Raw genomic sequence first — 25,985 nt, 5'->3', positions numbered from 1 at the left:
AAATCGGTCGACCTCTAGTTTCAAGTCAGAACCCATCAACGCACAGACAATTCTCTTAACTACAGTACATTACCTTCATTTGACAAACATTATTTGAAAGAACAATCATGTGACGTGGACATGAGTGGACGACCACAACTGAAAAGGACATTGTCTATTTTAAAGTCACACAGTCAGACTGTGTACTCAGGGGAAAAGCATATTTTATACACAGACCGTGACCAGCCATACAGAAATGAGTTTACACAGACAGAAAAGCCCTGGACCACACAGAGTGGTTAACCACCATATTTCTAATTGACGCACCCCTCACTCACAGGGGTTTGAGTGGGTTCTGGCAAGATGAGATGTCAGTCAGTCAGTCACACACACCGCTGTGCAGCAATCAGGGACAATCATCACTTGACGAAGAGGACAGAGCCAACAAGACTCAGTCAGAAGAAAGACTCTTCAAATACAACTCAGAGAATGACAGCCCTCAGCATGGGGTCATGACAGAAACACAGTGTGTGTGTGTGTGTGTGTGTATGTTATTCCTGCTCAGAGGGGATGACAGAGACGGGTTGGATGATTGTCTGTCTGATGTCAGCAGATCTGGATAAGGTAGGATGTGCTGCTGGCAAGCTTAACACCCTCTAATGTAGGGTAACATTGTCAGACAGTGAACTATTGATCATTTTATTGGATTCCACAGGTCTTAATCATGGTCCAAATCCGATGTTAGGTACTATAGTTATTGAAGATAATATGAATCCTGTGTTTTTGTTTTTTTGTTTTTTAAATCACTAATTTGAGTGAAATCAATTAGAGATCAAATTACATTTCAACAAAATGTTTCAGGAGTGCTAATCTGATATTTTTCTAACTACAGAAACGATTTCAGAACAATCTGAGATGGGTGTCGATAGTCTTGTGCTTTTTGAAGTGGAATGACTCCTCTCACACTAGGAGAACAATACAAGACCAGCACCACTCTAGCTAAGTACGGTTCAAAACGAACATGCCCCCCTGAAGCTATTCATTAGAGCTTTCTTCTCCTATAGAGGCACATATCTAACAGGACAAAACGGGAGGGAAAATGACACGTTTAGTGGTGAAATGCCACAGCACCACTCCCAGTCACTCAGCTGAAGAGCTCCTGAGGTAAATGAATGAAGGAAGGGACGGAGTCGTGCTCACAGGCACCCCCCTCGAAAGGGCCAGGCTTGCAATTACTGGAGAAAGGCAGCCAATCTCAGGCCTCGCTGTGGACTGCATTGGGATTGGTTAAGGGGGTGGGGTCTAGGGTCTAGAACAACAGAGTAGGGGTGTACCATATGGGCCCTAGTCAAAAGCAGTGCCTATATAGGGAATAGGGTGGCATTTGGAACAGCAGAGAGTAGGTGTGTAGAGACTAGAGAGAGTAGATGGTTGAGAGCTACAGCCACTGTGATTATAGTGAGAAGTGTGTGGAGTGACTGGTGTCAGGTTCTCTCAGAGATACTAGTCCACAGCTTGGCATGTGGAGCCTGGTGTTCAATACCACGTTACAGGACGATACTGAGAGAGGAAGACTATGGCCACAGTATTCCAGCAGTTTGAACAGCATATCCAGACAGATGTTCGCTAGATGTGTGGCCTGTGTTTAATACACTTCATCATTAGGTGAAGGACAGCCAAGTAGAAAACAGACCAGCAGGAACATGAGTCACCTCACTGACAGAGTCTTAATGACAGTTAATTAACCCTCCTTCCATCGGTCAACGTGCTGTCTCTCAGTGACACCACACACACACACCTTTCAGTGACATGGCCTGTGGATAAAAAACACCACGATGCCACAGCATAACTCATAACCTCAAGTAGCATAATTCATTCAGAGTCCTCATTGATTAGCAGCTTAGTCCATCCATCTAACAAACAGGGAGAAATGCAGATTCACACGCTGGTCTATGACAAGCAATCCTTCACTCGTCTCCCAGTTTTATGACAAACAAAATAGATTCCAATTAAGCAGTAGGCCTTATCTGCCAATAGCACACAGAGAGACAACAGAGAGAAAGAGAGAGCGACAGTAACAGGGAAGTATCCACTACTTTAATCTTCAGCCTCTAAGACTGTCACTCACTATCCTGCTTCTGCTAATTACCAACCAAAACAATCTTGGAACACCACAATATAGACTCCCCTGACAGTTTATTAGGTACACCCCATTCACAAAAATGATAGTTCCTACAGACTGCTTATGAAGCAGGCATACAGGCATTCAGTTACTGCTCGATTGAACTTTACATTGTGGACTGGATGGATGTACCTAATAACCTGAGTGTATATTCAGTCAGGGACCAGATGGATGTACCTAATAACCTGAGTGTATATTCAGTCAGGGACCAGATGGATGTACCTAATAACCTGAGTGTATATTCAGTCAGGGACCAGATGGATGTACCTAATAACCTGAGTGTATATTCAGTCAGGGACCAGATGGATGTACCTAATAACCTGAGTGTATATTCAGTCAGGGACCAGATGGATGTACCTAATAACCTGAGTGTATATTCAGTCAGGGACCAGATGGATGTACCTAATAACCTGAGTGTATATTCAGTCCGGGACCAGATGGATGTACCTAATAACCTGAGTGTATATTCAGTCAGGGACCAGCAGCCAGTGTATCTTCCACAGTATAGTGATGATCAAATCTAACATGGAATGTCATTTCATTTTACTCTGCAACCGGTTGGCCACAAAGGAGAGGATCAGGAAAGGAGAGGAGGATTATGGGTAAATGTCAGAAGCACACTGAGCCTGCCGGTACAGTGAAAGAAACCCAGAACTTTAGAAAATACCAGCTTGGCAAAAGAGAAGAATCGGCCCAACAGTCTGAAGATTCCAGGTGATGTCATAAACTGTGCCCTGTTTTTGTGAGGATGGATGGGGGGATTCAGTCAGGGAGAGAGGAGAGCGAGGACAGCGTGTTTAATGGAACCGACAGAGCACAGCTACCTCTGCAAATCACTCCTCCATCAGCCAGCAGGAACAGTCTGCAGGAACAGTCAGTCACTCCACTCAGTCGCTCCTCTCCGATGACTACAGACAATGCACCCTCGCATTCCTTTCCTCCTCCACTCAGATAGGTCCACTCTCTCGTGTTTCCTCTCATCCCTCCGATACAGGCCTGGGGCCCTACTTACCACCCTATTCTTCCTCTTTCCCAGATAAATCCAAAGGAACCTCCCACAGTCAGAACAACTTAACCCCTCCATCCCTGGCTTGTATAATGAGCTATGTAGTAGAACACACGTTGTACAGCATTCAACCAGATGGAATATAACTGGTAGACATAATGGGAGAGGTAGGAGGGAAGCAGGAGCAAACCTTCCTCCTCGTCCTCTGTGATTTACAGTGGGTTGGGTCTTGTATATTCAGTCAGGACCAGATGGATGTACCTAATAACCTGATGAGACTGCCAGAGATGAGATGTGTTAACAAACATATGACTGTTGAGATGAGACTGCCAGAGGAGATGTGTTAACAAACATATGACTGTTGAGATGAGACTGCCAGAGGAGATGTGTTAACAAACATATGACTGTTGAGATGAGACTGCCAGAGGAGATCTGTTAACAAACATATGACTGTTGAGATGTAAATGAGAATGGATAACTGTCGACAGAGAGATGAATCACAGCTGTAGTGGAGTGTGAGTCTGCTGCTGCTGTGTCCTTGGGAATTGACTGTGAGCAGCGCTGTGTGTGTGTGTGTAAAGGGTGTCTGTACTCCTTAGTATCGTGGCTAGGAAACAAAACACCAAGCAGATTTAACTTCTTTAGGAAAACAGATCTAGTGATGGAAACAAACATTGTGTCGTCATCCTGAACACACACAAACAGTTGAAAGACAGTGGCAGGCAGCAGGTCCTTGTTAGGAGGGGTCAGACGGGAGGGACAGACGGGAGGGACAGATGGGAGGGACAGACGGGAGGGACAGACGGGAGGGACAGACGGGAGGGTCCGTTGAGATTGGCTCCAAACCACCACTCATCATGACCAGTATTACTTTATTGATCACCTGACAAATAGGGTTGTTATGGATGGATGGATGGATGGATGGATGGATGGCTGGCTGGCTGGCTGGCTGACAGGCGCACGTGTGTGAGTGAGAGGGGAAGTGGATAGGCTATGTCAAAGTGAAATATTTCCCTAAAATAAGCAAGGCTTTCCAGAGACAGGGCAACAACCTTCATAAACTCATTTCCCTCCGGCCCTCACAACTCAGTCCACCTCACCTCCGTCCCCATCAGTCCACCTCACCTCCGCCCCCATCAGTCCACCTCACCTCCCCCCCCATCAGTCCACCTCCGCCCCCCATCAGTCCACCTCCGCCCCCCATCAGTCCACCTCCGCCCCCCCATCAGTCCACCTCCGCCCCCCCCCATCAGTCCACCTCCGCCCCCCATCAGTCCACCTCCGCCCCCATCAGTCCACCTCCCCCCCATCAGTCCACCTCCCTCACCCCTCTGTGCTGAACACATCAGCCCCTATCTTCCCTCCTTCCCACCCTCTTATTCAGACAGAGACAGGGCAGTGGATGAGGAGTGACGGCTGCTGGTCTTATCACAGTGGAATGCTGCTGGTCGCTGTTCAGTCTGATAAGACTAAATGGAACCGGGGTCATTTCAGCTGGCTGTGGGGAACTGACCAAACACTGACACAAGGCAGGGACGGAATGTACTGTAAGAGTGTGTGTGTTAGTGGTGGTGGTGGGGGGGGGGGATTATTTGTTCCAGCCTAGTAATATCCTGCCTCTGTTTGTCTGAGGTACATACATCCCCAGGGCATCAGTGTTAGCCTAAACCACCTTCACCATAACCCACACACTGTCAGAGACCCAGAGGACGTGCTGAGCTTCTGGTCATTGAAAATCAGTTCACCAAGTGTTCAATTAGAAAGAGCTTGGGAGAAAGAGAGAGGGGTTGGGAGAAAGAGGGGGGCTCCCTCTACCTGGGAGAAAGACATACCAGAGGGGGGTTGTTTTATTCATTCATTTCTGGGAGAAAGAGAGGGGGGTTGGGAGAAAGAGAGGGGGGTTGGGAGAAAGAGAGGGGGGTTGGGAGAAAGAGAGGGGGTTGGGAGAAAGAGAGGGGGTTGGGAGAAAGAGAGGGGTTGGGAGAAAGAGAGGGGGGTTGGGAGAAAGAGAGGGGGTTGGGAGAAAGAGAGGGGGGAAAGAGAGGGGGTTTAGAGAACAGAAAGAGGGGGGTTGGGAGAAAGAGAGGGGTTGGGAGAAAGAGAGGGGGTTGGGAGGGGTTGGGAGAAAGAGAGGGGGGTTGGGAGAAAGGGGGGGTTGGGAGAAAGAGAGGGGGTTGGGAGAAAGAGAGGGGGCTGGGAGGAGGGGGTTGGGAGAAAGAGAGGAAAGAGGGGGTTGGGAGAAAGAGAGGGGGGTTGGGAGAGAGAGGGGGGGGAGAAGAGAGGGAGAAAGAGAGGGGGGTTGGGAGAAAGGGTTGGGAGAAAGGGTAGAGAGCGAGAGATTTAATTGAATAGTGATTGAAGTGTGAGTTTGGCTGAAAGCAGAGTTTCCATTACCGTGGAAATAAACCAATTCCATATGACTAACTGTCCTCATAATACATAATAGTGGCTGGAATTTACAATGAGGGCCACGAGGCACCCACGACAGTCACCCACGACAGTCACCCACACCCACGACAGTCACCCACGACAGTCACCCACGACAGTCACCCACGACAGTCACCCACGACAGTCACCCACGACAGTCACCCACGACAGTCACCCACGACAGTCACCCACGACAGTCACCCACGACAGTCACCCACCGTCATGTAGAAAACAAAATCGCTCCAATCATGGCAGGAAATAAAGGAGAAAAGAGGGGGAACAAAAAGAGAAAGAGAGACAGGGATGGAGTAACATTCCAGACAACACACCTCCAGCTCCACTGATCTCAGTTCACTGTAATGAGAGGAGAAAGTCAGCAGGCTCTGGGAGCAGGAAATACCAATCTGATCACAGAACAGTGTTGAGAGGAGAGGAGGACAGGCAGCAGGCACAGGGAGCAGGAAATACCAAACTGATTGCTGTGGAACAGTCTAAAAACAGACAGCAGAGCAGAGTGACTGTTCCCACTACTCTGAGTAGGTACTGCTTTAGCTATTATTTATATAGCTCCCTCACTGGCATGTATAATGGCGGTTTGGTAGGAATAATGATTCATGACTAATGGGCAGATCGTTACTTCATCTTAAAGCTGCAATATGTACCTTTTTAGGAAACCCAACCAAAATCACATAGAAAAGTGTTTCATAGATCTGTCACTCTTTGAAAGCAAGTCTAAGAAGCGGTAGATTATTCTATGTGCGCTATTTCTATGCTAAGCATTCTTAAGTATCGTTTTTGTGTCTTTTACTTTTGGTTTTGTACACCAGCTTCAAACTACTGAAAATACAACATTTTTGGTTATGGAAAATATATTTCACAGTGGTTTAGATACAATGTCTCACTATACTTATACTTGCTTGTTTTGTCACAAACTGAAGTTAGGCAAATTGTATTATAATTTTAGCAACCAGGAAATGGTGGAGCGATTTTTACATAATAACTTCAATGCCATATTAAATAATAAGCAGATGTGATAAAGTATTACAAACCAAGTGTTTGTTATCAGCTTTAATACATAACTAATTAATAAAGCCTCATTTCCCAGCGTAGTGGACTAGCTAGAACCTCCTCCAGCACGTAGCTGGAAAGAGAGCAGAGGGGAAGAACAGGAAGTTTGAGAGAGGGAAGGGGGAGGAGGGCTGTGATCCAGTTTGGCTGGGTGTTTGCTGTAAACATGATATCTGTGGTGTAGGGTGTGTCAAGTCCAAGAGGACGCAGAGAGAGACAGAAACACCGAGAATAGAAGGAGAGAAACGCAGACACAGAGACCAACCAAGAGAGTTTCTAGAACAAAGTTATTTAGTCTCTCCAGCTTCAACCACAGCCATTTTTTCCTACCAGTCAGTCTCTGTAATTAAACTTCAGTAATGTTGTGATCATCTAATGCGTAAGCCAAGCCGGCATGTAAACAACCATCCAGCCATGCAAACTACACTGCCAATCCTGAAGCATACATTCATAGATTAAAATGTGTGTGTGGGGTGCGGCGCCATCTCCTTGTGATTAGATTTACATTAAGACACACACACACACACACAGCAGTCTGTTAGGGAGTATGAAGAGCGTGGTAAGAGACAGTCTGTTAGGCAGTCTGTTAGTAGGAGTATGAAGAGTGTGGTAAGGGCAGTCTGTTAGTAGGAGTATGAAGAGTGTGGTAAGGGGCAGTCTGTGGTAAAGAGTGTGGTAGTCTGTGTTAGGAAGAGGCAGTATGAAGAGTGTGGTAAGAGGCAGTGTGTTAGGAGGAGTATGAAGAGTGTGGTAAGAGACAGTGTGTTAGGAGGGGTATGAAGAGCGTGGTAAGGGGCAGTGTGTTAGTAGGAGTATGAAGAGTGTGGTAAGGGGCAGTCTGTTAGGAGGAGTATGAAGAGCGTGGTAAGAGGGCAGTGTGTTAGGAGGAGTATGAAGAGCGTGGTAAGAGACAGTCTGTTAGGGAGGAAGAGCGTATGAAGAGTATGAAGAGCGTGGTAAGAGACAGTGTGTTAGTAGGAGTATGAAGAGCGTGGTAAGAGGCAGTCTGTTAGGAGGAGTATGAAGAGAGGCAGTCTGTTAGGAGGAGTATGAAGAGCGTGGTAAGAGACAGTGTGTTAGTAGGAGTATGAAGAGCGTGGTAAGAGGCAGTCTGTTAGTATGAAGGCGTGGTAGAGGCAGTCTGTTAGAAGGAGTATGAAGAGCGTGGTAAGAGACAGTGTGTTAGTAGGAGTATGAAGAGCGTGGTAAGAGGCAGTCTGTTAGGAGGAGTATGAAGAGCGTGGTAAGAGGCAGTCTGTTAGAAGGAGTATGAAGAGCGTGGTAAGAGACAGTCTGTTAGGAGGAGTATGAAGAGCGTGGTAAGAGACAGTCTGTTAGGAGGAGTATGAAGAGCGTGGTAAGAGGCAGTGTGTTAGGAGGAGTATGAAGAGCGTGTGTTAGGAGGAGTATGAAGTGTGTTAGGAGGAGTATGAAGAGCGTGGTAAGAGGCAGTCTGTTAGGAGGAGTATGAAGAGCGTGGTAAGAGACAGTGTGTTAGTAGGAGTATGAAGAGCGTGGTAAGAGGCAGTCTGTTAGGAGGAGTATGAAGAGCGTGGTAAGGGGCAGTGTGTTAGGAGGAGTATGAAGAGCGTGGTAAGAGACAGTCTGTTAGGAGGAGTATGAAGAGCGTGGTAAGAGTCTGTTAGTAGGAGTATGAAGAGCGGGGTAAGGGCAGTCTGTTAGGAGGAGTATGAAGAGCGTGGTAAGGGGCAGTCTGTTAGGAGGAGTATGAAGAGCGTGGTAAGAGGCAGTGTGTTAGGAGGGGTATGAAGAGCGTGGTAAGAGGCAGTCTGTTAGGAGGGTATGAAGAGCGTGGTAAGAGAGAAGAGCGTGGTAGTGTGTTAGTAGGAGTATGAAGAGCGTGGTAAGAGGCAGTCTGTTAGGAGGAGTATGAAGAGCGTGGTAAGAGGCAGTCTGTTAGGAGGAGTATGAAGAGCGTGGTAAGAGGCAGTCTGTTAGGAGGAGTATGAAGAGCGTGGTAAGAGGCAGTGTGTTAGGAGGAGTATGAAGAGCGTGGTAAGAGACAGTGTGTTAGGAGGAGTATGAAGAGCGTGGTAAGAGACAGTGTGTTAGGAGGAGTATGAAGAGCGTGGTAAGAGACAGTGTGTTAGGAGGAGTATGAAGAGTGTGGTAAGGGGCAGTCTGTTAGGAGGAGTATGAAGAGCGTGGTAAGAGACAGTGTGTTAGGAGGAGTATGAAGAGCGTGGTAAGAGGCAGTCTGTTAGTAGGGGTATGAAGAGCGTGGTAAGAGGCAGTCATACAGTCCCTTCAGAAAATATTCACGCCCCTTGACTTTTTCCACATTTGGTTGCCTTACAAGGTGGGATTAAATGTATTTCATTGTAATTTCTCTCTCAAAGAACTACACAAAATACTATTATATCAAAGTGAAAGAAAAATTTGAACATTGGTGGGGGGAAGAAAAGAAATAAAAACACAAATATATCTTGATTACATAAGTATTCAGCCCCGAGACAATACAAGTTATAATCCCCTTTGGCAGCAAATACAGATGCAAGTCTTCTGGGTAAGTTTAGAAGAGCTTTGCTCACCTGGATTGTATAATATTTGCACATTATTATTTTTACAATGCTTCAAGCTCTATCAAGCTGGTTGTTGATCCTTGCTAGAGTCATTTTCAAGTCATGCCATATATTCTCAAGACAATTTAAGTGAAAACTGTAACTAGGCCACTCACGAACATTCAATGTTGTTGTCTTGGTAAGCAACTTCTGTGCATATTTGGCTTTTAGGTTATTGTCCTGCTGAAAGGCACATTTGTATCCTAGTGTCTGATGGAAATCAAACAACCAGGTTTTCTAGGATGTTACCTTGTTTAGCTCTATTCCATTCATTTTCATCCTTAAACTCCCTAGTTCTTGCCAATGACAAGCATACCCATAACATGATACAGCCACCACCATGCTTGAAAATATGACGAGTGGTACTCAGTGATGTGTTGTGTTTGTCCCAAATATAATTTGTATTTCAGGACAAAAAGTGAATTTCTTTACTACATTTTGGGGGGGTATTACTTTAATGCCTTATTGTAAACAGGAAGTATGTTTTGGAATTGTTTTATTCTGTACAGGCTTCCTTCTTTTCACGCTGTTAATTAGGTTAGTATTGTCAAACAACTGCAATGTTGTTGATCCATCCTCAGTTATCTCCTATGACATCCATTAACTCTGTTTTAAAGTCACCATCAGCCTCACGGTGAATCCCTGAGTGGTTTCCTTCCTCTCTGGCAACTAAGTTAGGAAGGAAGCTTGTATCTTTGTAGTGACGGGGTGTATTGGATACAAGGTGTAATTAATAACTTCACCATGCTCAAAGCGATTTCAATGTCTGTTTTTTTTTTTAACCCATCTACCAATAGGTGCCCTTCTTTGGGAGGCATTGGTAAAATTCCCTGGTCTTTGTGGTTGAATCTGTGATTGAAATTCACTGTTCGACTGAGGCAGTCATTCAAAAATCATGTTAAACACTAGTTTTGCACACATAGTGAGTCCATGCAACTTATGTGACCTTTTGAGCACATTTTTACTCCTGAACTTATTTAGGCTTGCCATAACAAGTGGTTGAATAATTATTGACTCCAGACATTTCAGCTTTTCATTTGTAATTCATTTGTAAATATGTCAAAAAATATAATTCCACTTTGAAATTATGGGGTATTGTGTGTGTAGGCCAGTGACAAAATGTCAATGTAATTCATTTTAAATTCAGGCTGTAACAACATATAGAACAAGTCAAGGGGTGAGTTCTACAGTGACTCTACAGCGAGACAGACATAGTTAAGAGAAGTGGCATGACATTTGGTTTCGTTTAAACTCAGCGTTCTGATTCAGAGGGCCCTCTGAACACTGGCTGGCTGGGCCGTTGTCAGGGAGCTCTGGGAAAGAGCTTTGAGGTTGGAGAGGAGAGGAGGCTGCCAATGTCATGCAGAGTGAAACCGGCACTAGGCCAAACACAGGAACAGGAAATTAAGCACATGGACTGAGACGAGATGGTCAGATATGCACACTGTGTGTAGCCTACAAACACGCACAAAAAGTTTACACGCACACAGGGAGGAATTGAATGCTGTGCCCTTCAATCAGGCCAGTGATTTCAGTAACAGTAGTCCTGTAGGGTTTCTTTCCACGTGAGGTCTGGATACAGACATGACTAATGATTACAGAGAATGTATGAGGCCCTGATATAGAACACTCTGATATAGGAAGCATCCTAAATTGCAACCTATTCCCTATTTAATGCACTACTTTTGACAGGGGCCCATAGGGCTCTGGTCAACATTAGTGCACCATGTAGGGAATAGGGTACCATTTAGGATGCAGCCTATACCAGAGTGTCCTATAACAGGGCCTCACACAGCCTCCCACATGTTGGATGAGGTTTTAATGTAGACTGGTCTGAGAACAGCCAGTAACATTTAGAAACACTCCATTAGCATGGATAAGACCCTAATGTAGATGGATGTATAAGTACAAACACATTAGATGAGTCAATATATGGACTGAACTGAGTACAGTGTGCGTGCTAGGGGATGGGCAGAGGTGTGTGACTGTTAATGGTGGTGGCTGATATTCCCTGCTCCAGGAACACAAGCAGATGGAATGCTACCAACAGTGTGTGCATCTCTCCCATACCCATAGGCTACTCCATTATCTACACCCCCTGGAACCTACCCATAGGCTACTCCATTATCTACACCCCCTGGAACCTACCCATAGACTACTCCATTATCTACACCCCCTGGAACCTACCCATAGACTACTCCATTATCAACACCACCTGGAACCTACCCATAGACTACTCCATTATCTACACCCCCTGGAACCTACCCATAGGCTACTCCATTATCTACACCCCTGGAACCTACCCATAGGCTACTCCATTATCTACACCCCCTGGAACCTACCCATAGGCTATTTCATTATCTACACCCCCTACCCATAACCTACCCATAGGCTTGTCCATTATCTACACCCCCTGGAACCTACCCATAGACTATTTCATTATCTACACCCCCGTAACCTACCCATAGACTATTTCATTATCTACACCCCCCTGGCACCCACCCATGGACTATTCCATTATTTACACCCCCTCTGTTACCTACCCATGGACTAGTCCATCATCTATACCCCTCTGTTACTACCCATGGACTATTCCATTATTTACACCCCCTCTGTTACCTACCCATGGACTATTCCATTTGCTACATATCACTGTGTTACCTACCTATGGGCAGCTACAATCTCTATATTGTTCTTACCTAGCTATGACATGACCTTGTTATTTTTATCTAGTAGCGACATGACCTTTCACGCCTGCTGACCACTGACCCCAGCATCTTTCGTCCTGGGCAACGCAACACACACACACACGACTGTGTGAGAAAACACTGCTGATGTGTGAAATAGAAACACCTTCTGGGCTACAGCTAGCTCCTCACTACACTATGTTTGCATCCCAAATGGCACCCTATTCCCTGTATAGAGCACTACTACCCATGAGGCCCAGGTCAAAAGTAGTGTCCTAACAAGGGAATAGGGTGACATTTGAGACACAGACTATGCTGCTGTGCTGTTGTGTGACACAGTGATATACTGCCAGTTAAATACCAGAGGGGGAGACAGAGGGGAGACAGAGGGGGAGACAGAGGGGGAGACAGAGGGGGAGACAGAGGGGGAGGGGGGGAGACAGAGGGGGAGACAGAGGGGGAGACAGAGGGGGAGACAGAGGGGGAGACAGGTCTCAGCCGGTAACAGCTTTAAACAGCAGTATTCAGCATCCACCACCCCTCTCAGTCCAGGATCACCACATCGTATCCAACTAATCATCAAGATGTTGATGATTCATCTAAATGAGTTGTTAGTGCTGGGCTGGAACAAAGCCTGCACCTCTTGCAGCTCTCCAGGATTGGGTGTGAGTCTCTTCTAGAGCCTCAAAGCCTGTAAGCAAGCAGCAGAGACAGACAAGAGGTACTCCCACAGTTGAACAGATGATCACAGCAGGTGTACAGTCTGTTAGGGGATGTCACAGACAGAATAGATAATGGCAGAGACACAGACAGTGTGTAAAGAAGTCACTCAGTAAGTTAAGTTCACTTCATAAAAGCCAGCAACCACACCTACTGGCCTAGTCTACACTGTGTTAAAACAGGAGTTACGCTAGTCTACACTGTGTTAAAACAGGAGCTACGCTAGTCTACACTGTGTTAAAACAACAGGAGCTACGCTAGTCTACTGTGCTAGTCTACACTGTGTTAAAACAGGAGTTACGCTAGTCTACACTGTGTTAAAACAGGAGCTACGCTAGTCTACACTGTGTTAAAACAGGAGCTACGCTAGTCTACTGGCCTAGTCTACACTGTGTTAAAACAGGAGCTACGCTAGTCTACACTGTGTTAAAACAGGAGGAGCTACGCTAGTCTATTACTGTGTTAAAACAGGAGCTACGCTAGTCTACACTGTGTTAAAACAGGTAATCTAGCTAGTCTACTGTTAAAACAGGAGCTAGCATAGCTACTGGCCTAGTCTACACTGTGTTAAACAACAGGAGCTACACTAGTCTAGTGGCCTAGTCTACACTGTGTTAAAACAGGAGCTGGGCTAGTCTAACAGACTTTAGGCCATTATTAACCCTGTTAACACAGGTAACCATAGCTCCAGTTGTTCTAACTGTTAAACAGGTTAGCATAGCTCCAGTTGTTCTAACTGTTAAACAGGTAGCATAGCTCCAGTTGTTCTAACTGTTAAACAGGTTAGCATAGCTCCAGTTGTTCTAACTGTTAAACAGGTTAGCATAGCTCCAGTTGTTCTAACTGTTAAACGCGTTAGCATAGCTCCAGTTGTTCTATGACAGTCTACTGTTAAACACATTAGCATAGCTCCAGTGTTTCTATGACAGTCTACTGTTAAACAGGTTAGCATAGCTCCAGTTGTTCTAACTGTTAACTTCTTCGATATAGGGGCGCTCTTTTAATTTTTGGATAAAAAAATGTTCCCTTTTAAACAAGATATTTTGTCACAAAAGATGCTCTACTATGCATATAATTGACAGCTTTGGAAAGAAAACACTGACCTTTCCAAATCTGCAAAGATATTATCTGTGAGTGCCACAGAACTGATGCTACAGGCGAAACCAAGATGAAATTTCAAACAGGAAATGCCCCAGATTTTGAATGCGCTTTATTCCAATGTCTCCTTATATGGCTGTGAATACGCAAGGAATGAGCCTACACTTTCTGTCGTTTCCCCAAGGTGTCTGCAGCATTGTGACGTATTTGTCGGCATATCATTGGAAGATTGACCATAAGAGACTACATTTACCAGGTGCCCCGCTTGGTGTCCTCCATTGCAATTATTGCGCAATCTCCAGCTGCGTGTATTTTACCATTTGGTTCAGAGGAGAAACCAAACTGCCACGAATGACTTATCATCGAATAGATGTGAAAAACACCTTGAGGATTGATTCTAAACAACGTTTGCCATGTTTCTGTCGATATTATGGAGTTAATTTGGAAAAAAGTTTGCCGTTGTAATGACTGAATTTTTGTTTTTTTTCTTAGCCAAACGTGATGAACAAATCGGAGCGATTTCTCCTACACAAATAATCTTTTTGGAAAAACTGAACATTTGCTATCTAACAGAGTCTACTCATTGAAAACATCCGAAGTTCTTCAAAGGTAAATGATTTTATTTGAATGCTTTTCTTGTTTTTGTGAAAATGTTGCCTGCTGAATGCTAGGCTTAATGCTATGCTAGCTATCAATACTCTTACACAAATGCTTGTGTAGCTATGGTTGAAAAGCATATTTTGAAATTCTGAGATGACAGTGTTGTTAACAAAAGGCTAAGCTTGTGAGCCAATATTTATTTTATTTCATTTCATTTGCGATTTTCATGAATAGTTAACGTTGCGTTATGATAATGAGCTTGAGGCTATAATTACACTCCCGGATACGCGATTGCTCGACCCAACAAGTTAAACAGGTTAGCATAGCTCCAGTTGTTCTAACTGTTAAATAGGTTAGCATAGCTCCAGTTGTTCTAACTGTTAAACAGGTTAGCATAGCTCCAGTTGTTCTAACTGTTAAACAGGGTTTCCTAATGGCCTAAAGTCTGTTATTACAACTGGAGCTACACTACCGTCCTGTTAAACAGGTTTTCCTGGAGCTTTCACACACACACAAACCTACCTACTTCATAATGAATGTCCCCGCTTACCCTGTGCCCTTTCTAACCGCGTGTCACCCTGTGCCCTTTCTAACCGCGTGTCACCCTGTGCCCTTCTAACCGCGTGTCACCCTGTGCCCTTTCTAACCGCGTGTCACCCTGTGCCCTTTCTAACCGCGTGTCACCCTGTGCCCTTTCTAACCGCGTGTCACCCTGTGCCCTTCTAACCGCGTGTCACCCTGTGCCCTCTCTAACCGCGTGTCACCCTGTGCCCTCTCTAACCGCGTGTCACCCTGTGCCCTTTCTAACCGCGTGTTACCCTGTGCCCTTCTAACCGCGTGTCACCCTGTGCCCTCTCTAACCGCGTGTCACCCTGTGCCCTTTCTAACCGCGTGTTACCCTGTGCCCTTTCTAACCGCGTGTCACCCTGTGCCCTTTCTAACCGCGTGTCACCCTGTGCCCTTTCTAACCGCGTGTTACCCTGTGCCCTTTCTAACCGCGTGTCACCCTGTGCCCTTTCTAACCGCGTGTCACCCTGTGCCCTTTCTAACCGCGTGTCACCCTGTGCCCTTTCTAACCGCGTGTCACCCTGTGCCCTTTCTAACCGCGTGTCACCCTGTGCCCTTTCTAACCGCGTGTCACCCTGTGCCCTTTCTAACCGCGTGTCACCCTGTGCCCTTTCTAACCGCGTGTTACCCTGTGCCCTTTCTAACCGCGTGTCACCCTGTGCCCTTTCTAACCGCGTGTCACCCTGTGCCCTTTCTAACCGCGTGTCACCCTGTGCCCTTTCTAACCGCGTGTTACCCTGTGCCCTTTCTAACCGCGTGTCACCCTGTGCCCTTTCTAACCGCGTGTCACCCTGTGCCCTTTCTAACCGCGTGTCACCCTGTGCCCTTTTCTAACCGCGTGTCACCCTGTGCCCTTTCTAACCGCGTGTCACCCTGTGCCCTTTCTAACCGCGTGTTACCCTGTGCCCTTTCTAACCGCGTGTCACCCTGTGCCCTTTCTAACCGCGTGTCACCCTGTGCCCTTTCTAACCGCGTGTCACCCTGTGCCCTTTCTAACCGCGTGTTACCCTGTGCCCTTTCTAACCGCGTGTTACCCTGTGCCCTTTCTAACCGCGTGTTACCCTGTGCCCTTTCTAACCGCGTGTTACCCTGTGCCCTTTCTAACCGCGTGTTACCCTGTGCCCTTTCTAACCGCGTGTTACCCTGTGCCCTTTCTAACCGCGTGTTACCCTGTGCCCTTTCTAACCGCGTGTACCCTGTGCCCTTTCTAACCGCGTGTTACCCTGTGCCCTTTCTAACCAGTGTTACCCTGTGCCCTTTCTAACCGCGTGTTCCCTGTGCCCTTTCTAACCGCGTGTTACCCTGTGCCCTTTCTAACCAGCGTGTTACCCTGTGCTCTTTAAAACTAAAACCCAGCGTGAGGAATGTTTGAGGATTAACGGCGCACCCTGTGCCCTTTCTAACCGCGATGTTCCAGCACCAACAGAATGCCCTTTAAAACAGTGGTGAGCCTGCCCTTTCTAACCAGCGTGTTACCCTGTGTCCCTTTCTAACCGCGTGTTACCCTGTGCCCTTTCTAACCTGCACTGTGGTGACCCTGTGCCCTTTCTAACCACGTGTTACCCTGTGCCCTTTCTAACCGCCATGTTACCCTGTGCCCTTTCTAACCAACCGCGTGTTACCCTGTGCCCTTTCTAACCAAAGCAAAGCTGTTACCCTGTGCCCTTTTCTAACCGCGTGTTACCCTGTGCCCTTTCTAACCAGCGTATTAACCTGCCCTTTCTAACTCTGCGGGATGTTACCCTGTGCCCTTTCCAACCGCGTCTTACCTGTGCCCTGTTCTAACCCCGTGCACCCTGTGCCCTTTCTAACCGCGTGTTACCCTGTGCCAGGGCTAACCAGCGTGTTACTGTGCCCTTTCTAACCGCTCCCTGTACCCTTTCTAACCGCGTGTTACCCTGTGCTCTAACAGCTAAAGGCTATTGCTGCTCCCAGCAGCAGGGACCTCAGCGTTACCACTACTTTAGTGCTCATAATTAAAACTAAAACCCAGCGTGAGGAATGTTTGAGGATTAACGAGCGCATTACGTGGTGTTCAGGGTGAGAGAGAAAGATGAAATTCCAGCACCAACAGAATGCAGGAGGATTAAAACAGTGGTGAGCTCTTGGTCAATATCACCAACACAGACAACACACAAAAGGTCCCCAGCAGGTAGGCTAAGCTGCTTTTGACAGTCACTCCCTCTAAAACCTGGACACTGTGGTGAGCGGTGTAGTAACACACACACACACACACACACTCTGGCGGCTCTCATATATCAGCCATCTGTCAGTGTGTGTGTACCTGCTCCACTGCATATTTAAACACAAAGCAAAGCTTTGATTTTGTCTTTTGATTTCTCCCCAACCAGAGACTTGATCTAGCTCAGAGTATAAACAAACTATTCCGCTCTTCCTTCACTCTGAGGGATGAAAGACAATGTTGTTCCACCCTGCTCTTATCTTCCTGTTCATCCCCAGGGCACCAAGCCGTCTCTCTGCTGCTCCCTTCTACCAGGGCCAACCAGCCGTCTCTCTGCTGCTCCCTTCTACCAGGGCCAACCAGCCGTCTCTCTGCTGCTCCCTTCTACCAGGGCCAACCAGCCGTCTCTCTGCTGCTCCTTCTACCAGGGCCAACCAGCCGTCTCTCTGCTGCTCCCTTCTACCAGGGCCAACCAGCCGTCTCTCTGCTGCTCCCTTCTACCAGGGCCAACCAGCCGTCTCTCTGCTGCTCCCTTCTGCCAGGGCCAACCAGCCGTCTCTCTGCTGCTCCCTTCTACCAGGGCCAACCAGCCGTCTCTCTGCTGCTCCCTTCTACCAGGGCCAACCAGCCGTCTCTCTGCTGCTCCCTTCTACCAGGGCCAACCAGCCGTCTCTCTGCTGCTCCCTTCTACCAGGGCCAACCAGCCGTCTCTCTGCTGCTCCCTTCTACCAGGGCTGGGAACCAGAGCAGAACATGCAGCAGAGCCTTGAAGATGTCAGATGGGAAGCACTTGACTAACATTAACAGAGTCTTAAATAGAAAACGGCCCAACCTCTGCTCTGCCCTGCCTCTCACTCTTCAGGACCACATGGAGATTTAATACGCCATGTTTTCTGCTCCAAACATTCAGAAACACAAACAAGCAGGGAAGGGAACCTTGCAAAACTTGCTGTGGACGTTAGCTAGTCAACACAACTGTGTGCATATTGATACAGAAGACAGGGACCAGAGAGCTCTACTCTCCATATGGATATAGAAGACAGAACAGACAGGGACCAGAGAACTCTACTCTCCATATGGATATAGAAGACAGAACAGACAGGGACCAGAGAACTGTACTCTCCATATGGATATAGAAGACAGAACAGACAGGGACCAGAGAACTGTACTCTCCATATGGATATAGAAGACAGAACAGACAGGGACCAGAGAACTGTACTCTCCATATGGATATAGAAGACAGAACAGACAGGGACCAGAGAACTGTACTCTCCATATGGATATAGAAGACAGAACAGACAGGGACCAGAGAACTCTACTCTCCATATGGATATAGAAGACAGAACAGACAGGGACCAGAGAACTGTACTCTCCATATGGATATAGAAGACAGAACAGACAGACAAGAACTACTCTCCATATGGATATAGAAGACAGACAGGGACCAGAGAACTGTCCTCTCCATATGGATATAGAAGACAGAACAGACAGGGACCAGAGAACTGTCCTCTCCATATGGATATAGAAGACAGAACAGACAGGGACCAGAGAACTACTCTCCATATGGATATAGAAGACAGAACAGACAGGGACCAGAGAACTCTACTCTCCATATGGATATAGAAGACAGAACAGACAGGGACCAGAGAACTGTACTCTCCATATGGATATAGAAGACAGAGCAGACAGGGACCAGAGAACTCTACTCTCCATATGGATATAGAAGACAGAACAGACAGGGACCAGAGAACTGTACTCTCCATATGGATATAGAAGACAGAGCAGACAGGGACCAGAGAACTGTACTCTCCATATGGATATAGAAGACAGAACAGACAGGGACTCTCTACTCTCCATATGGATATAGAAGACAGAACAGACAGGGACCAGAGAACTGTACTCTCCATATGGATATAGAAGACAGAACAGACAGGGACCAGAGAACTCTACTCTCCATATGGATATAGAAGACAGAACAGACAGGGACCAGAGAACTGTACTCTCCATATGGATATAGAAGACAGAACAGACAGGGACCAGAGAACACCCGTCTCTAAGAAGTCCTCTGTCTGGAGAGGCCTGCGACATCCCGTCTCTAAAAGGTGTCTGCATACTAGGTTCAGTTTGCTCCTAGTAGAACTCGGCGTAGTGAACGTCTGTCTTGCTTACTCCCTTAAAAATACCTTTGCAAGTACGCACTTCCTCTAAAATAGTCCGAATGAATCGAAGACAACTCAAGAAATCTGTCATTAATTTTGATGTTTTTGCCAAGTAGATCTTAGTCACTCAATTGTACATCTAACAGATGTTTGGTGAGGTATTTCTCAAGTGAAAAAAAATGTGCATAAAAACGAGCCATCTATCATTGAATAACAAAACTTCATTGAAGAATCCCTACTATTGACCAATCACAGACGATGGGCGTAGACTTCGGCTACCGAACTTCAGCTTGCTTCGAGAAAAAAACTGTGTGCAGGAACAGCTAGAAAACCTTGTTGACCACCAACAATGGCACAGAATGTTGAGACACATTATGTCCTCTGTCTGGAGAGGCCTACAACACACTATGTATGCGTGTGGGTGAGTGGGGGAGGAACACCAGCAGGAGAGAGAACCCCCAGTGTGCTGCAGCAGCTGTCCCCCTACAGGTGTGAGGGGGTGTGATCTCACCTCAGACACAATGTTGACACACACCGGGACACCTGCTGACACACACACCTAAACAAACCCCAGGCCAGTGAGGTCACACCACCACCCCTCTGCATGATGCCACCACCTCAGGGGAGGTCCCAGCGCATGTGTCCAGTAACATCATTTATGTGAGGTCACTACACAGACAGACAGGGCACCAATATACTGAGTCACTTCTCAAATCTGCCACCAAGCCATAGCGTAACATTAAGACTGTCACAACATACCACAGCTTGGTCACCAAGGGAAAGAATACATACAGACACACCAAACACGACAGTAGTGACCATGGGCCAAGTCCACCAACATCTAACAGCAAACAGTGAGTAGCAGTGCAGTGACAGTAGCATGGCAACATAACTGCCCCATATAAAAGGTGAACCAAGAGAAAAACAAATATTTATTTAACCTTTATTTAACTATGCAAGTCAGTTAAGAACAAATTCTTATTTACAGTGACAGCCTAATTAACCCTACGGGACTCTCAAACACGGCCGGTTGTGATACAGCCTGGAATCAAACCAGGGTCTGTAGGGATGTAGGGATGCCTCTAGCACTGAGGTGCAGTGCCCTAGACCACTCAGGAGCCCAAAACATATGAACATGTAAGGACAAGGGTAACATTTACAGTAACCCTCCACACACTGAAACAAGTCAATGAGTCACCATCAATTTAGTCATCCATGGCAGAGCTCAGACTGTGTCCTGGAATTTAGGAATGTCCAGGACTGACAGTAAATGTAGGACAGACAATGGAAACTGAAATGTTCAGGTAGGGATATTCCAAAGCCTACAGGTGGAGAACTGAAGAACTAAATGATTCACCAGACTGTAAATCCAATCGTATTCAGCACCTGTGCCGTATACAACTGGTGTAGACTTTTCTGTGAAATGACTGCTGATGAGCCCTTCCCAACAATGCAGAGTTTAAAATAAGAAGAATGAAAAATTAGTAACAATAACATGATGCATCTGCTGTCACCCAGGAGGACTGACAGTAATAAAGAATCTGCTGTCACCCAGGAGGACTGACAGTAATAAAGAATCTGCTGTCACCCAGGAGGACTGACAGTAATAAACCATGATGCATCTGGTGTTACCCAGGAGGACTGACAGTAAGTACAGGACTTTATAGGAAATGGAAAGTGAAACCGTCAGGTGGGGTAACTACGGACCTTCCCAGGTTGACTTGGTGAGCAAACAGACTGGAATGAACATGTTCAGTGGTCTGATGAGTCAAGTACAAACACATGCATGCAGACACAGCCCCGTGTTTCCACAGTAAACAACCTTTGGACTCTAGCTACTGAAGCCCAAGTACAAACACACATGCAGACACAGCCCCGTGTTTCCACAGTAAACAACCTTTGGACTCTAGCTACTGAAGCCCAAGTACAAACACATGCATGCAGACACGGCCCCGTGTTTCCACAGGAAACAACCTTTGGACTCTAGCTACTGAAGCCCAAGTACAGGTGACACACACTGCCAGTCACTAATGGACTAAAAGCTAATGCTTCATTACACACACAGGACGTACAAGCGGCACTAAACAATCCCTCTGTAAACCTTTACCTTTCAGACCACTACTGTTCACCTGAACCTCCCTGTAAGAACCACCCGTCCTTAACTGTCCCACTTCACCGGGTGTCCCACTTCACCGGGTGTCCCACTTCACCGGGTGTCCCACTTCACCGGGTGTCCCACTTCACCGGGTGTCCCACTTCACCGGGTGTCCCACTTCACCGGGTGTCCCACTTCACCGGGTGTCCCACTTCACCGGGTGTCCCACTTCACCGGGTGTCCCACTTCACCGGGTGTCCCACTTCACCGGGTGTCCCACTTCACCGGGTGTCCCACTTCACCGGGTGTCCCACTTCACCGGGTGTCCCACTTCACCAGGTGTCCCACTTCACCAGGTGTCCCACTTCACCAGGTGTCCCACTTCACATTTGAGTCATTTAGCAGTTGCCATTACCCAGATCAACTTAGTTAATTCATCTTAAAATAGCGAGGTGAGACAACCACATATCACAGTTAGAGAAAGTACATTTTCCCTCAATAATGTAGCTCAGTAGAGTCAGAGTTTGTAAGCAGGGAAAAAGTCAAGTGTAAATTAATGAAAGGGGTGCTGTGGGATTTCTTAAAATACTATTTGAAGCGGTAGGGTTTCAGATGTTTTCAGAAGACGGACAGGGACTCTGCTGTCCTAGCTTCAGGGGAAGCTGGTTCCAACATTGGGGTGCCAGGACAGAGAAGAGGTTGGACTGGACTGAGCTGGAGCTGCCCTCCCGTAGGGGTAGGAGAGCCAAGAGACCAGAGTACTCTGGTTGGGATGTAGGGTTTGAACATAGCCTGAAGGTAGGGAGGGTCAGGTCATCTTGCTGCTCCGTAGGTAAGTACCAGGGTCTTGTATGTAAATCTACTATGAATAGAAAGTGAATGTCTTGTAATATGATGAATATATTATTAAATTGTGGCAAGTGACTATAATGAAAAGTGAACGATGGGAGAGAAAAGCAATAAATTAAATACAAAACGATCAATAGACGGGTCATCTGACAACGTCAGAGGTCACGCTTCCATGGGGCAGAGGTCACGCTTCCATGGGGCAGAGGTCACGCTTCCATGGGGCAGAGGTCACGCTTCCATGGGGCAGAGGTCAGCGTGTCGTTGGGATTCTGGATGACCAGATAGCCAGAATGACTAGAAGATGCCATGTGGGGAATCCTAAGTGACTTATTTCATCTTGTTCTTGATACCATGTATTGTTTTGTGGTTTTGTGGTGCTGATTTCATGTCAACCTAGCTAACCAACAACTTTAACAATGTATATGACAGACAACAAGTGTTCATTTACCAAATGTTTTTGTTTTCAATAAACACTGGAGCTGAAATATAGTTAACATGTGGTCAACAATCTAATCCAACCCGTCTGTTTGCCCCATAGTTGTGCCCTCGTCGGTTCTGTTGCCCTCGTCGGTTCTGTTGCCCTCGTCGGTTCTGTTGCCCTCGTTGCCCTCGGGTTCTGTTGCCCTCGTCGGTTCTGTTGCCCTCGTCGGTTCTGTTGCCCTCGGGTTCTGTTGCCCTCGTCGGTTCTGTTGCCCTCGTCGGTTCTGTTGCCCTCGTCGGTTCTGTTGCCCTCGTCGGTTCTCTATAGAAATCAAAAGCTGGGGTTGTTTTCATTAATTGTGTTTTCTCTTCTCCCCCACATGTTCTTAAGCAGACAGACACGGATCTTTGTTCCACAATACATTATTCTGAATTGTCTACCAAGCGGTCCTCTTCAGATGAGAGACATGACCCCAAATTAACCCTTGTGGAGAGCTATTAGTCTGCCTGAACATTAGGAGCGACGGCCATGTTCACCATTGAAAGGGAGTTTTTGAATAGGGAACGGTGTTGCAGTGATTTGAGCCCACAGAAAATCAACACACGACACGTTGTCCACTTTCAGTATGTGTGAGACTCAGACAATGATGCATGGATGTGGTGGAAGGAACAGCACCTGGCTCTGTGTGGGTGTCCAGTAAGCAGATGGTTGTGTTGGGGAGACCATCCAAGATTCTCCACACACACACACCAAAATCTAGCTCTTCAATAATGGAAATGTTTATTTAACGTTAATCCCTATGAAGGGTTGTGAAACAAACTTACACTCTTTTATGACAGAGATGACTCTTTACAGGGGATGGAGGAGAGAGGAGAAGGGATGGAGGAGAGAGGAGAGGGATGGAGGAGAGAGGGAGAGAAAGATCACATACAATGTTGACTCTAAACAAGGCAGGTCCAGTGACTACAGAAGGGGGGGCTGTTCCGTTCTAGGGACAGAGGGGTACGGACAACGTGACAGTGCGCACACACACACTTGGGTTTGAGCAGGAAACATGAATCAATAGCGTCAGTGTATACTGTGTCCATGTTCTGCATGAAAGACAAACAAACAGGCCCATTACTCATGGTCAGTCTCAGACACAAATGGAGAGAGAGAGAGAGAAAGAGTCCCAGAGAGAGGAGGGGAAAATGCTCCCTCTGTTTTTGTCCCTCTCCTTTTGACCTTGAGGGGGCAGGGGCTCTTCCTGTTCTGGGTCTGAACCACTACAGCATGTGGTGACTGACTCTGCTTTCTCTACATGGGGTTCAAAGCCCAAAGCTTAACTGCATTCAGCATTAAATGGGATATGGGAATGAGACAGGACAATGCTCTTACAAGTCACCTACTTGTTGGAATGGCTATACAAGCAGCCAATGTATGTCCATTGACAATGGCATGCAGGCTCCCATTGCAGCCTTTATTATACCTAAATGCATGTGTTCAGTTGACAGACGCAATGGTGGAAGTGATGCCTAGAACATTGGGAAATCCAGATCAGCCCAAACCAGGCACAGAGACCAGGTAACACATTAGCCTACAGCCAACATGGCTGAATACATACACGTTGCCTGGAGAATAGTTTCTCCTGAAGTCTGCTTGTAGGATGAGATGCTGTAGGTCGGTATTTTATTAGGATCCCCATTAGGTAGGCTACGGAGTAAAAGCCTTGTCGTTTCACAAATCTGTTGAGCACAACTCCCAACGAGTGAAATGCAAATTGTTGGCCTGTTTTGAAGAGCTCCCAAACACCGAGGTCAATGTTTGAAAACCATGCAGTCGTTTTCATGATAACATCCCACTGCAATACACATAGCAAACGCATCTAACGTTACTAAGCTACTTTCACCTACAAACCGTGCAACAGTAGCCCACTCACTGTATCATTGCCACGCAACATTGTAGCCGCGTGACTGGTTAACGAGGAACTGAGATTTGTTCCATTGATTAGGACCGGAACTCACACACTAGACTTATTACAAAATTAACACCACACTATAGCCTTCTATGCCCTTTTCTTAACTCACTCCCCAGTTGTAAGGGCACAAGACATTTCTACCAAGCATTAGGATCCCGTTGTTATCCCTCTGTCATAGAGCCAGACCAACAATCTGTCGATTCCTTCACATCATTCTTTACCAAACTCAGCCGCAGAGAAGTTAAAATACACGGCCATGACCGGTCGCTTACCTCAGGAATTTGTAGTTGAACACGAACTCGCAGTCCTAATCGGTTCGTCTCCTCTCTTTGTACAACCAAAACCCAAACGAAGTCCTATTGTCTACGTTGTCACCGTCCGTAAAAAGTTCAGATCTTCCCCGGGAGAGAAAACATTGTGAGAAGCCGAAGGGAGCGAGCGAGCAACGACGCTCTAAATCCCGGGAAATATGACACGGTATGGAAGTTTGACACTTTCTCCACGACAAGAGATTTTTCTTCACGCCCAAAAAACGTAAATACAGACTGAATTCAAATGTGTTTCATATTCAAAGACGAACACACTGTTGGATTAAGTCCGCCCTGATGAATTGGCAAGAAACTGCACGTTGAACTGTAACGCCCGCGGTAAAGCGGCCAAGAAAAAGAGGGATGGAGTATCTTCTCCCACTCCTCCCCTCTCTCTCTCTCTCTCTCTCTCTCTCCCACGAAAATACACCGAGCCTGTACGGATCAGTTTACACACAAGACGGGGAGAGACTCGGCAAACTATCGTTGAAGCCAGAGAAAACAACTGAGCACTCCACCCTCTTCTTTTCAGTGGCAGCGCCCAATAAAAAGAGGGATGGAGTATCTTCTCTCTCTCCTCCCCACAATGCATTAGACCGAGCCTGTACGGATCAGTTTACTCACACGACCGGGAGAGACTCTGCAAACTGCCGTGAAAGTCTGAGAAAACCAATTTAACCCTCCACCTTCTTCTTTTCACCGGAGACGAGTAACCTCTGGAAGCTCCGCGAGCAGCTTTGTTCAAAGTTCGGAATGAAGTCTGTACAATGCTGAACAATTCCAGAATAAACTGGAACATTGTAGTCTAACGCTAGGCTACATTGTAATCTGTTCTAGTTGTAAATCGATGTTATGCTATATGAACATCCAACCTGGTTGTAGGACCGACTGTCCCCCTTTCTGAAAATGGTTTTCAGAGGCCACGGTGGGGTCAAATCCTACTTGACCTTGCAGTCTCCTATAATGCACGGCTCGTGGAGACAATAGTTCCATTGTTTCCTATGTTTGGTTAGGGGCAGTGTGGTGGTATTAGGTAAATAACATACCTCGAAGGAATGTTTACAACAGGCCTAATGTCATTATTGCTTTATCAATTAT

The 25,985-nt window shown here is 46.6% G+C and overlaps 1 protein-coding gene across 1 annotated transcript in view; it reads right to left on the bottom strand.

The window, feature by feature from the left end:
* The window catches only part of LOC112217229 (plexin-B2-like), a 186,203-nt gene extending 160,925 nt beyond the window's left edge, over window positions 1-25,278 (bottom strand). Inside the window, exon 1 of the mRNA XM_042317554.1 lies at window positions 24,852-25,278. The gene's annotated coding sequence lies outside the window, so the exon portion shown is untranslated. The remainder of the gene's footprint in view (window positions 1-24,851) is intronic.
* Window positions 25,279-25,985: the final 707 nt, after the last annotated feature.

Source organism: Oncorhynchus tshawytscha, unplaced genomic scaffold, assembly GCF_018296145.1.
Source record: "Oncorhynchus tshawytscha isolate Ot180627B unplaced genomic scaffold, Otsh_v2.0 Un_contig_2591_pilon_pilon, whole genome shotgun sequence".
In the NCBI taxonomy this organism is placed as follows: Eukaryota; Metazoa; Chordata; class Actinopteri; order Salmoniformes; family Salmonidae; genus Oncorhynchus; species Oncorhynchus tshawytscha.
The sequence above is the reverse complement of the archived record's forward strand: the minus strand, read 5'-3'. Positions and strand labels throughout refer to the sequence as shown.